We start from the raw sequence: 12,965 nt of genomic DNA, 5'->3' as shown, positions 1-12,965 counted from the left end.
TTTTGCGAAGTGGAATTTTGAAAATCGGACGACCCTTTATCTATCAATTCAGCATTTGCCGGTCAGACCCATGGGCTTAACTTGACTTGGTTTAGCCCTAGCTTGACCCCAACCTGATATATAACGTTGGATAAATATGTAAAGAAAGCTAGACGTGGAAGTTTGAAATTCTGTGAAACTGAATTCCGTTCAAGTGCTTAGCCTTTGATCAATTGTTTAATTATCTTAGAATGACAATAATATTTAACAGTTGATACTGCTGCACTACCATGTTGCTCCACCTCTCTTTTCTTTTCCTTTTGGTTGTTTGTTTGGCATGTCAGCTGCATCGTATCAGTTTTGAACTTCCTATCCAAATTCATTCCTCAATGATACCCAATTCCAGTTCATCTTGGTACTTCAATTCTGCTAACACAAACCATAGGGTTATGAGCAGTGAGTGCAAAAACAATGGCGCTTCCAAACACAAATATCAACATTTAAATATACTCTAAAAATATAAATGAGAAGGAAAAACCCAGAAGCTAATTCACCAAACTCAGACTCAAATCGAATATGGAGACCAAACCCAGATTCTAACTCTCAATTCTAATCCCATCCGTGGAGCTCAACTTCAAAATAAAAAAAAATTTAGACCATTTCTCAACTTCAAAATTCTAACTCTCTGTATCGTTCCAATTTTATCAGATGTCCCCAAAGGGACAGCCCAAGCTGGCTGCTTGTTCTTAACTGATGTGGGATATCTAGTTGGTTCGCAACCAGATTATGAACTAGCCTACCTCATCCTGACTAAGTCCCAAGGTGTGGCCTGGGTCAGGCCTAGGCGTCGCTCAAATCAAAATCCATGGGCTGTTGACGTGTCACAACTCCCTCAACTGGAAGAATGGGTCCGAGTCAGCCCAGCTGATCACTTAACCTGAAGGAGGGAAAATTCATGGTTTCACTAGCATATTGGTAACCTGAAAGAGGGAAAATTCAAGGTTTCACTAGCATATTGGCTTAGATTATTATTTAAGTTTGAATTGCTGGTGTTGTTCATGTTTTATTACACTTCTCATAAAACCTTATTAGAAGAAAAAAAGGAAGAAATTTTGGCAATAATTGGATGATTCCCAACAATCCAGTTAAATGGTAAAGACAATTTAGGACGACTACTTTTATCGAAGTCACAAATGAAAGAGCCTAGAGATCTATTTTAAATGGTTGGGAACAACCTTTTACTAAAGAATTAGGTGTCAAGATCCCAAAACCTGAAGTGCAATAGACTACAGAAGAAAAGAGGCTTGAAAGTGCTAATTTGAAAGCTTTCAATGCAATCTTTTGTGATGTAGATGGATAAGAGTTCAAACGAATCTTTAAATGCAAGATTGCAGAGAAAGCCTGGGGTGTGTCCTTCAAACTGCTCATGAAGGTACAAGCATAGTAAAACGATCAAAACTGTAGATGCTCACTACTAAATTTGAGAAATTAAGAATGTAGAAGAATGAAACAGTTGGGGAATTCTATGCCAAACTCTATGACTTATACAACCCGGCTTTTGCCCTTGGAGATGAATACATAAACCTTAAATTGGGCAGAAAGTTCCTTCGATCATTGCTTGAAAGGTTTAGTATCAAGGCAACTATCATTGAAGAAACCAAGGACATTGGTACAATGTGCATTGATGAGTTGATTAGATCCCTTCAAACCTTTGAGATCAACCTAGATGAAGCAAAGAGAAATAAAAGAAAAGGAGAAAAGAGCATTGCATTACAATTTATTGAAACAATGCCCACTAAGCATGGCACTGCTATAGAAGTGATGCAAGAACAAATTACCTTAGAATCCTCAACAACGAAAACCCAAAGGAGTTGTCATCAATGAGGAAGCTGTTGTTCCAATAGGGTCGGAAGCGTGTAAATTATTGTACTAAAAAATCACAAAAAGTTCAATTCCCAAGGCAGAGAGGTGGATCACAAGGATCTCTTAAATACCAAGTCTTTCCTTAGTCAGAGTATTCCTTTTATCGTAATTTAATAGCACAATTAAATACTACTATTATACCCTCAAATATTGAAAGAAAAATAGGACAAGAAAGAACACAAGAATTTTAACGAGGTTCGGTAAATTATACCTACGTCCTCGAGCACTAACATCAGATGATAACTTTACTATCTTCAAAATATTACAAACAAATAGAATTCATTAAGAATTCTCAAATGGGAGAAGAGAGAAAACTAAGAGAGAAAGATTGGTTGGGATGGTTGAAATGAAAAATGAAAAGGCCTATTTATAGTTGAAGTTTAGGGACTAACTTGTAAATGGCCTAAAAAATTAGGGACCAAAATTGCAATTATCTCATTCAACTTTTCAACATTCGGTGCAACTTGCTTCACCTTTTTAACAAGTTGCTTCCTACCTTTGTTGACTTTTCAACAATCTCCACCTTGAAGATTTGATTAGGATAATCATATCTTCACACACTTCATTCAACTCCCCAAATTCGATAAAGTTATCTTTTGTAGTGCCTTCAAATGCGCTCTCGAGCGCCATACACCTGAAGGTGCTCAAATTCTCAGGATGTTAATCAAGTTCAAACAATGATTAAACTTGATTGTTGTTACCACTTTGGTCATCATATCTGCAGGATTATCTGCTGTCGGAATCTTCTGAAGTAGAATTTTTCCTTTTTCAAAGACTTCCCGCACAAAGTGATATCTTACGTCGATATGCTTGGTTCTTGAATGATAGGCTTGATTTTTCGCTAAATGAATAGCGCTCTGACTGTCACAATATAGACTAATGTGACTTTGAACAACTCCCAAGTCTTTCAACAATCCATTAAGCCAAATAGCCTCTTTAACAGCTTCTGTAACTGCCATATATTCTGCCTCTGTAGTAGACACAGCTACTGTAGACTGTAAGGTAGACTTCCAACTTACTGGGGCTTTAGCAAGAGTAAACAGATACCCCGTAGTTGAACGACGTTTACCTAAATCACCAGCAAAGTCGGAATCAACATATCCAACTACAAACTGACCAAGTGCTTCATCCTGTTCAAAAATTAAACCAACATCTACGGTTTTTCGAAGATACCGTAGAATCCATTTCACAGCTTGCCAATGTCCTTTTCCAGGATCATGCATATACCTGCTCACAACTCCAACAGCTTGTGAAATGTCAGGCCTCGTACACACCATCGCATACATCAAACTCCCAACTGCATTAGCATATGGGACTTTCGCCATATATTCTCTTTCATCTTCAGTCTTCGGAGATAATTGAGCACTGAGTTTCAAATGAGAAGCAAGTGGGGTACTTACGTGTTTTGTGTTTTCATTTACACCAAAACATTGTAATATCTTTTTCAGATATTACTTCTGATTTAAACAAAACTTGCCTCTCTGTCTATCTCTACTTATCTCCATGCCGAGAATCTTCTTGGCCTCACCTAGATCTTTCATCTCGAACTCTTGATTCAACTGAGCCTTCAGCTTATCTATCTCCTTTTGGCTCTTCGAAGCGATTAACATATCATTAACATACAAAAGTAGATAAATGAAAGATCCGTCATGCAGCTTCTGCAAATACACACAATTGTCATATTTGCTTCTTGTGTACTTCTGCCTTCTCATAAAGCTATCAAATCGCTTGTACCACTGCCTCGGGGATTGCTTCAATCCATATAGCGATTTGTTCAGCTTACAAACCCAATTTCTACCACCAGCATCTGTATATCCTTCGGGCTGAGTCATATAGATCTCTTCTTCTAACTCACCATGCAAGAAAGCCGTCTTAACATCAAGTTGAGCTAGCTCCAAATTCAACTGTGCTACCAAGGCCAACAAAATTCTAATGGAGGAATGCTTCACAACAGGGGAAAATACATCATTGTAGTCAATTCCCTCCTTCTGAGCGTAGCCTTTTGCTACCAATCTTGCCTTGTAGCGAACATCTTTCTTGCTAGGAGATCCATCTTTCTTTGCAAATACCCGCTTGCATCCGATTGCCCTTTTACCTTTCGGTAATTGCGCCAACTCCCAAGTATTGTTCTTCTAGAGAGACTGCATTTCTTCATCCATGACGCATTTCCATTTATCACTTTCTAAGCTTTGCATTGCTTCTTGATAAGTGATAGGAATATCATCATCAACAACGGGAAGGGCGTAGGCCACCATATCAGTAAATCGAGCAGGTTTACGAATTTCTCTCCGTGGCCTTGCAACTGCAACTGGTTCTGGTGTACTTAACGGTTCTTGGGTCAGAACTTCTTCAACCTCTAATTCCTCCATTATGACTGGAGAATTAGACTTATTAACTGGGCAAATCCCCATCTGCTCAAACTCCACCTGTTTTGGAGTACACTCCACCTGCTGTGGAGTATCGCTCATCTGAATATCTTTATCTGCTACCTTTTTCAATGTGGCAGAGTCATCAAAGGTAACATCTCTGCTATAGATCATTTTCTTTGTGTCTAAGCACCAAAGACGAAATCCCTTCACTCTAGAAGTGATTCCCATAAAGAGAGCTTTCTTTGCCCTCGGATCTAACTTTGGCTCCTTCACATGGTAATATGTAGTGGATCCAAACACATGTAAGGAATCATAATCTATAGCCGATTTTCCAGACCATACCTCCATATGAGTTTTTCTTTCTAATGCAGATGATGGCAAACGATTAACAAGATGGCCAGCGTATGTCACAGCCTCAGCCCAAAATTGCTTGCCTAACCCAGCGTTGGACAACATACATCGAACTTTCTCCAGCAATGTTCGATTCATACGCTCTGCCACTCCATTCTGCTGCGGTGTATCCCTAACTGTGAAGTGTCGAACAATACCATACTCTTGGCAGACATCGAAGAACGGATCACTTTTATATTCCCCTCCATTGTCCGTCCTAAGCCGTTTGATTTTCTTGCTAGTCTGGTTTTCGATCATAGTTTTCCATTTAAGAAAAACTCCAAGCACTTCATCCTTAGTTCTCATGGTATACACCCAAACTCTTCTGGAAAAGTCATCAACAAAAGTAACAAAGTAGTGTTTTCCTCCCAACGAAGGTGTTTTGGAAGGCCCCCACACATCTGAGTGAACATATTCCAAAATACCTTTTGTATTATGGATAGCAATGCCGAATTTCACTCTCTTTTGCTTTCCCAGAACACAATGCTCGCAAAATTTTAATTTGCAAGCCTTTGCACCTTTCAACAATCCTTGCTTTGCCAGAATTTGCAAGGATTTTTCGCTGGCATGTCCCAACTTCATATACCACAACTGCATTGAGTCCAATTCTTTGTTACCGGAAGCTGCAGCGACTGCTCCAATAACTGTACTACCTTGGTAGTAATACAAGTTATTTTTCCTGATGCCCTTCAATATCACAAGTGCGCCAGATGTTACTTTCAAAATCTCATCTCTCATAGTAACAACTGAACCATTGGATTCCAAGGCTCCCAATGAGATGAGATTTTTCTTCAAACTGGGCACGTACCGAACATCAGTCAGAACTCTGGTTGATCCATCTTGATTCTTTAATTGGATTGAACCTATCCCAATAGTTTTACAGGCATTATCATTGCCCATATAAACAACTCCTCCATTTAGTTCTACTAAATCAGAGAACCACTCCCGGTTAGGGGACATATGATAGGTACAACCCGAATCTAATATCCACTCATCTGAATGGAACGACGATGATGATGCAACCAGTGATAGTTCAGAGTCACTGATATCATGCTTTGCAACACAAGCATCTCAGCAGCTTTTCCCTTATTCTTCAGCTTTGGACAATTTTTCTTCCAATGGCCTTTCTCATGACAAAAGGCACATTCATCTTTCCCGAGTCTGGACTTTGACTTTGATCTCCATTTTTGAGTTTTCTTCCGAGTGTATGAATGACCTCGGACTACTAAAGCTTCTGTATCTCTGATTAAATTTTTCTGTTTGTCCTTCTTTCTCTGTTCATAACTGTAGGCCGCACAGACTTCGCTTAGAGATATATCACTCCTGCCATGAAGTAGAGTAGTTTTTAGGAACTCAAACTCCTCAGGAAGTGACCCCAACAGCATCAAAGCCAAATCTTCATCTTTGAATGTCTCATCCATATTTAGCAAATCAGTGACTAACTGATTAAATTTGGTGATGTGATCATTCATTGTGGTACTTGGGACGTAAGTGAAGCGAAACAGTCTTTTCTTCAAGTGGAGCTTATTTTGACTATTTTTCTTCAAAAATTTTTCTTCAAGTGCCACCCACAACTTATTTGCAGAAGTCTCATTTGAAAAAGCATACATCTGCTCTCGAGAAAGGCATGATCGAATTGTGCCACATGCCAACCGATTAATCGCCTTCCAATCTTTCTCCTGTACATCATCTGGTTTCTCTTCATCAATGGCAATGTCTAGACCCTACTGAAAAAGGGCATCTAGAACCTCACTTTGCCACATACCAAAATGGCACGTGCCATCAAAGATCTCCACGGCCAATCTTGCATTTGCAATTGTCGGTCTTGTCCACATGAACGATGTTGAAGCTCTTACACCGACCGTTTTCTTCATAATCTTTCAATATACCTAAGGAAATCTTTTCTGATATGGAAGATCAGTTTAAACTGCAACCACAGAGCATACTACGATTAACCTTCGACTCTGATACCACTTGTTGTTCCAATAGGATCAGAAGCGTGTAAATTATTGTACTAAAAAATCACACAAAGTTCAATTCCCAGGGAAGAGAGATGGATCACAAGGATCTCTTAAATACCAAGTCTTTCCTTAGTCAGAATATTCCTTCTATCGTAATTTAATAGTACAATTAAATACTACTATTATACCCTCAAATATTGAAAGAAAAATAGGACAAGAAAGAACACAAGAATTTTAACGAGGTTCGGTAAATTATACCTACGTCCTCGGGCACTAACACCATATGATAATTTTACTATCTTCAAAATATTACAAACAAATAGAATTCATTAAGAATTCTCAAATGGGAGAAGAGAGAAAACTAAGAGAGAAAGATTGGTTGGGATGGTTGAAATGAAAAATGAAAAGGCCTATTTATAGTTGAAGTTCAGGGACTAACTTGCAAATGGCCTAAAAAATTAGGGACCAAAATTGCAATTATCTCATTCAACTTTTCAACATTCGGTGCAACTTGCTTCACCTTTTTAACAAGTTACTTCCTACCTTTGTTGACTTTTCAACAGAAGCTGCTACAGATAAGAAGGGAATTCAATGCCATGAATGTCATGGCTATGGACATATACAACAAAACTATCAATTTGTGACGAATTTCCTATGTGATGTTCAAAATAACATCACAAAAAATACTAAAAACATGATGAAAACAAATAATCATCGCATTGAATAGTTGATGGTATATCTTATATGACAATTTGAAAAATGTCATAAGTTTATGTCACTAATTGTTTGGCACCAAAATTTACCTTTAGTAGGTAATGTTTTGTGACGTCTCAACCAAAATGATAACGATTATGAATCTTCATCAATGTAAAATGAATTATATATTTTTTTATTTTAAAGAATTTTTTTATCTCTATGTCTATATTATTAATTAATAGCCTTTATTCGAGACAATTTGATTGTCATCTTTATTATACATAAAAATGTGATGTTTCATTTTTGTCACCAAAAATAAGTTTAATATGACAAAGATTGTTCTTGTCACTCTTTGTTATTATTTTTTTTTATAATGGATATGGCGATTTTATTAACCTTATAGGATCATGTCATTTAATGTTTGGAACCGAGAGTTACGACATGAAAAATGTGATGTTTCATTTTTGTCACCAAAAATAAGTTTAATATGACAAAGATTGTTCTTGTCACTCTTTGTTATTATTTTTTTTTATAATGGATATGGCGATTTTATTAACCTTATAGGATCATGTCATTTAATGTTTGGAACCGAGAGTTACGACATGAAAAATTTATGGGATGGTTTTCCTTTTACATTTTGTTTGTCAATATTAAAAAGTTTATTAGTGATGAATATTCAATTTCTAGTTTTATGAAGAAATTTATTAAAAAATAAAAAAAAATGAAAAGAGTTTATTTTTGTTATTTTTATATTTTTAAAGGTTATTTAAATTTAAATTTAATTTTAAAAGGAATAGACCTAATATGCAAATAACTCAAAAGTTTAAAAGTATTTAATTGGGTGTTGTCGGTGGTCATGGCGCCATCCCTTTTTTCATCCAATCTAAAAAAAGTAATTGCTTCATCAAGTTTTTGAACATTTTATATAATCACACTTCAGTTCAGTGTTGCCAATGACAACGACGAAACCTATTTTTTATTATTATTATAAAATCAGACAATGATTGGCTCATTATGAAAAGTGGTGCCGCTAATGGAAACAATGGCACTGAGGTTCACTATTTAAAACGGGTCATTTTCATATATGATTTTGCAAGCGGGTCATTTTCGTAAATAATTAATTTATTTAGTTTATTTTTGGAAAAAAAAGCCCCCTGAAGGCTACAATTGATGATGTCTCATACTTAGATAGTGGATGTTCTCGCGACATGATTGGTAATGCAAATTGCTGATCAAATTTTGAAGAAAACAGTGCTGGTTGTGTGAAATTTGGAAATGGAAAGAAAGTCAAAATTCTTGACAAAAGAATTCTAAATACTCCTAGTCAACCTAAGTTGAATAATGTATTTGTTGTTGATGGATGGAAGGCTAATCTAATCAATATTAGTAAGATATGTGATCAGGTTATGCTTGTCAATTTCATCAAGGATAAATGTTATGTCATTTTAATGTAAGGAGACAGTATCGTGGAAGGAGCAAGGAGCCTTGACAACTGTTATATGATCATTTAACCATCTCGATGCAATAAAGTTGGGATCATTGAGCTAAAATTGTGGCATGAGAAGCTCGACCACATTCACTATAAGGGCATGAAATGTCAGGCTAGATATGAAGCTGTAAGAGGGATGCCCAAGTTAAGGGGAGTCATGTTTAATGAATATATATTTATTTTTTAAATTAGATTAATATAATTGTTTGTTGATGCAATATATCAATGTAAAATGGTGTCAACTCAATAATGTTATTAGTGATTTGTGAAAATTGAATTAAATCAAAATTTCATGTATAAAATTACATAAAATTAAAGTTCATGCATAACATTGCACATTAAACCAAAGCTTATATATAATATTTTTTTTTCAAGCATATCCAATTTTAAGATTCTTATGAGTCATAATTCAAACCCTAAACCCTAAATGAGTGAAATGCTTGGAACCAGGGTTAATGCAAATTTGTATTGTTGCTGGTGCTTTTGTTTGAAAAGGCTATAAAACTTTGATTTCTGTTTTGAGTCTTTAATTTCAAAGAAAGCATAAATTGGGAATGAGATTCATTGAATCGGATTTGGATTTCAACTTCGACTCAAATCACCATTCAACATGGTTGAAGCCCACAATCACCATTAGCTAACTCCTTCACCCATCAACTATTAAACTCAAATATGTGTTAAACACTTTCAAATATGATTACCCAAAAGAGTTTAGGTTAGAAATGTGTTAAACTTTTTACTTTTTATTCAATCAATTATTTGTATAATATGGAACCCAAAAAGTTACAAATAGAGCAATAGTTCAATCGGTTTATTTCTTTTAGTGCATAAAGTCTCTAAATTTAGTATTTTTTCTTTAATTTCATCTTTGAACTTTTTTTTTATCTCTATTAATTTTAGAAATTGACAACATTTTTCTTTTCAATTTAGTCTTTAAACATAAGTTCTGTTAAGATTGTACCACAGTATCACTTAAAATTTAAAAATATTATATAAAATCTAAAAAAATATTAAAAATAAACTTTTTTGTTTTTCAAGTTTAAAATTCAGGTAATAATATGATAAAATAAAACTAAAAAATATTAAATTCAAAAAATCAAACTAAAAAATTTATTGAATTCCAAAACTAACGTTAACCATAATATACTTACCAATGATATTCAAAAATTAAACTGACCAAAAAATAATTATAATAATAAACATTTTTTTTTTACTTTTCAATGTATTTTTCAAAATAAGTCCAATAATTAATCATATGTATTTTGTAAATTTATAAGATAAATGTTGACCACAAATTTTAAAATATTATTTTATTTTTAATTTAGTAGCATCAATTTAATTAAAGAAAAAATAATAATTACGTTGTATTTGGTTGGCATGAATAGCCAATTGATTCAGCCTTAATTCCAATGAGTACAGTAATTCGAATGTTTGCTATTCCATGGAATAACCTATTACAGGCAGCCTGGGAACAGGGCCTGAATGGCCATTTTGGGCTCCCCTCTCAGAATTTCTATTTCATGCCATAACGAATAACCTCCCCAAGAAAATCCCTGCAATACCCATGCTACCAACTGTCACCAAATTCAATCAAAACAATAAACCTATAAAAAAATATAAAATCTGCAAATCATTAGTATGAATCAGAAGAAGAGAGAGGTTTTATGGTTATGCATGTTAAAGGGGTTTGGATGCTTGAAAAATTGCATATGAGAAAGAGGTGAGGAGGAAGAAAGAACACATCAATAACCAAAGTAATCGGAGCGATTCCAACAACAAAAAGAAAGGGGATTTTGTTGACTTCTTTTTGTAGATTTGTGTTTTTGTGGTGATTTTTAGAGAAAAGTAATTAGAAAATTTGAAAGAGGAGATTGAGATGAAGCAAGAGCCAAAATTTTAGCGCTTTCTAGGTGAGGCCACGGTAGCCAACGGGACAGCAAGCAAAAGCTCGTTGGAAATTAGAAATATAGGTGTTCTTGTATTTGGGGGGATTTTTAGCAGAGAAAAATGATTTAGAAGTGAGAGGCGAGAGTATCTCGAAAGAGAAAAATATTTAGGATATTAAACTTTTATTTAAAAAAATTAGGACACTAAACCTTAACTTCCAGAAATATTTTTTTTATTAAATTATAATAAAAATATTAAAATATTCAATCCATTTAAACTAATCAAACTATTGTAATGCCTATTCAATTTCATTACATTCTTATAATTTCATTCTTATAGAATAATTATTTCATTACAATCTTATTTTATTCCTGTGAACCAAACGTATTATTATGAATTACTTGTCATGTAATTTCGTAAATTGGGTACTGTGAGCTTTTCCTTCCATTTTCCTGGAAAACATTTCTCTAACATAGTCAACATACTTGATATTTCTATACAATTTGGGGTGATTCTGGTCATCTATCATTGTTTCAACTGGACCAATTTCTTGCTCATCATCTGGAAACATGAATGTTGCAATTGATATTCTTGGTTTCTTCTCATTTATTATGGCTCTTTGTTCAATGCTTTTGTACATTCCATTGCTTTGAATCTGTACCCCAAAGAATAAAAAATCAACATAAGTATGGAGTTTAAAATCAAACTCATATGATATATATATATATTACCTCAGTGGCATCACCAATGTTGACGACAAGTGAATTTGGGATAGGTTTAACAGGGACCCAAGCTTCATTGTGCTTAATTTGGAGGCCAGGGACATCATCATCTTGCAACAACAAAGTGAAGCTTGTGCCATCTGAGTGAGGGCTACACCCGAGAACAAGATCAGGCCTTGAACAAATAGGGTAGTAATTCTTTCTTATGCCTTGTTTAAGCTCTCCCCCTTGTAACCTTTTTAACCCATCTCTTTTCAATCCCATTAATACTGAAAAGTTGGCTTGGAGTTCCTCGGCTATCTTTTGCATTTCTCTCGAGTACTCTTCCGATGCTTCTCTGTCAAAATACAGTCCATACAAACATCAATACAACTCGAAAATCGAAATATATAATGCTTTTAAATGATTCGGAGAAAAGATAACATAAACTTGGAGGGTACATACTTGAAACCTGGTAAAGAGAGGGGCCAGAACTTGAAGTTCCTATTTTGAGAAGGGAGAGTTAATAAATAAATCATGTCAGACCAATCAAGCTTTTGGTGCTCAGAGACCACAAAGTTTTGACCATATCCTTCTGTTTCATTTTCTGCCTTTGCATATTTCTTTTTCTCTTGGAATGGCAGCTCAAAGAAAGCTGCTACCGCTGCTTTTATCTTCTCCAGGATCTGCTCTTTCACCCCATGATTTATTACCTGCGTTTAATATTACTTCATTACACTCAGCCACAATAATGATTGAACCGATTTTCAATTTTTCTGAATTGAACTCCAAGTAAAATACATGTTTGGGGGGGAGGGGATATGGGATTTACGTGGAAAAAGCCCCAGTCCTTGCAAGCAAGGTGTAGTTTCTGGACTTCATCTTCATCACCGTTGGCTAGAAATGAGAAATCTATGACGGGAATTTCAAGAGAATCAGCCACATACTCGGAAATAATTGGCCCTTCCTTATTTTCATGAATGTATCTTTGGGGGAACTGACTGAGAATCGCTTCTTACAATCTCCTGAATGCTTGGAACTGGCAAAGATTTACCCCACCCCGATTTTCCAACTTCATAAGATCCTCCATTTTCAACTCTCACTTCCATTTTTCCTTTGTAGTTTCTCAGGTACTTCTTTGTGAACAACAAATCGACACGAAAAGGTTACTAAGATTTTATGGACCCTTGGATGCTGTATGATAGGATACGTTGTTTATATAACCTGAAAAGTTGAAGATTATTGGGTTTATTTTATTTTATTTTACAATCGTCGACGGCGGTTATTCATTGTTGAATGTTTTATTTTATTGTCTTTTTAGTGATGAGCCTTTTTTGAGCTAAGTTTAGAAGAAAAACTAAACGTCTAGAAACCCTTTAAGAAAAAGTAATTAAAATGTTTTTTTTTCCACTCAATTAAGTAATTAAAATTTTAAAAAAAGAAAATAAATAACTATTTTTTATTTTAATTGGGTATTTAAACTTTTAAAATGTATAAATTAAGCCTTTTTTTTCACTCAATTGTGTACTTGAACTATCAAAATACATTAATAACACTTTGATAGTTAATT

The 12,965-nt window shown here is 34.9% G+C and overlaps 1 pseudogene; it reads right to left on the bottom strand.

The window, feature by feature from the left end:
- Window positions 1-11,091: 11,091 nt before the first annotated feature.
- On the bottom strand, window positions 11,092-12,564 carry LOC107940401 (S-norcoclaurine synthase 1-like; annotated as a pseudogene).
- Window positions 12,565-12,965: the final 401 nt, after the last annotated feature.

The sequence above is a fragment of the Gossypium hirsutum genome, chromosome A05, assembly GCF_007990345.1.
Source record: "Gossypium hirsutum isolate 1008001.06 chromosome A05, Gossypium_hirsutum_v2.1, whole genome shotgun sequence".
NCBI lineage: Eukaryota > Viridiplantae > Streptophyta > Magnoliopsida > Malvales > Malvaceae > Gossypium > Gossypium hirsutum.
This window is presented reverse-complemented; position numbering and strand designations above follow the sequence as displayed.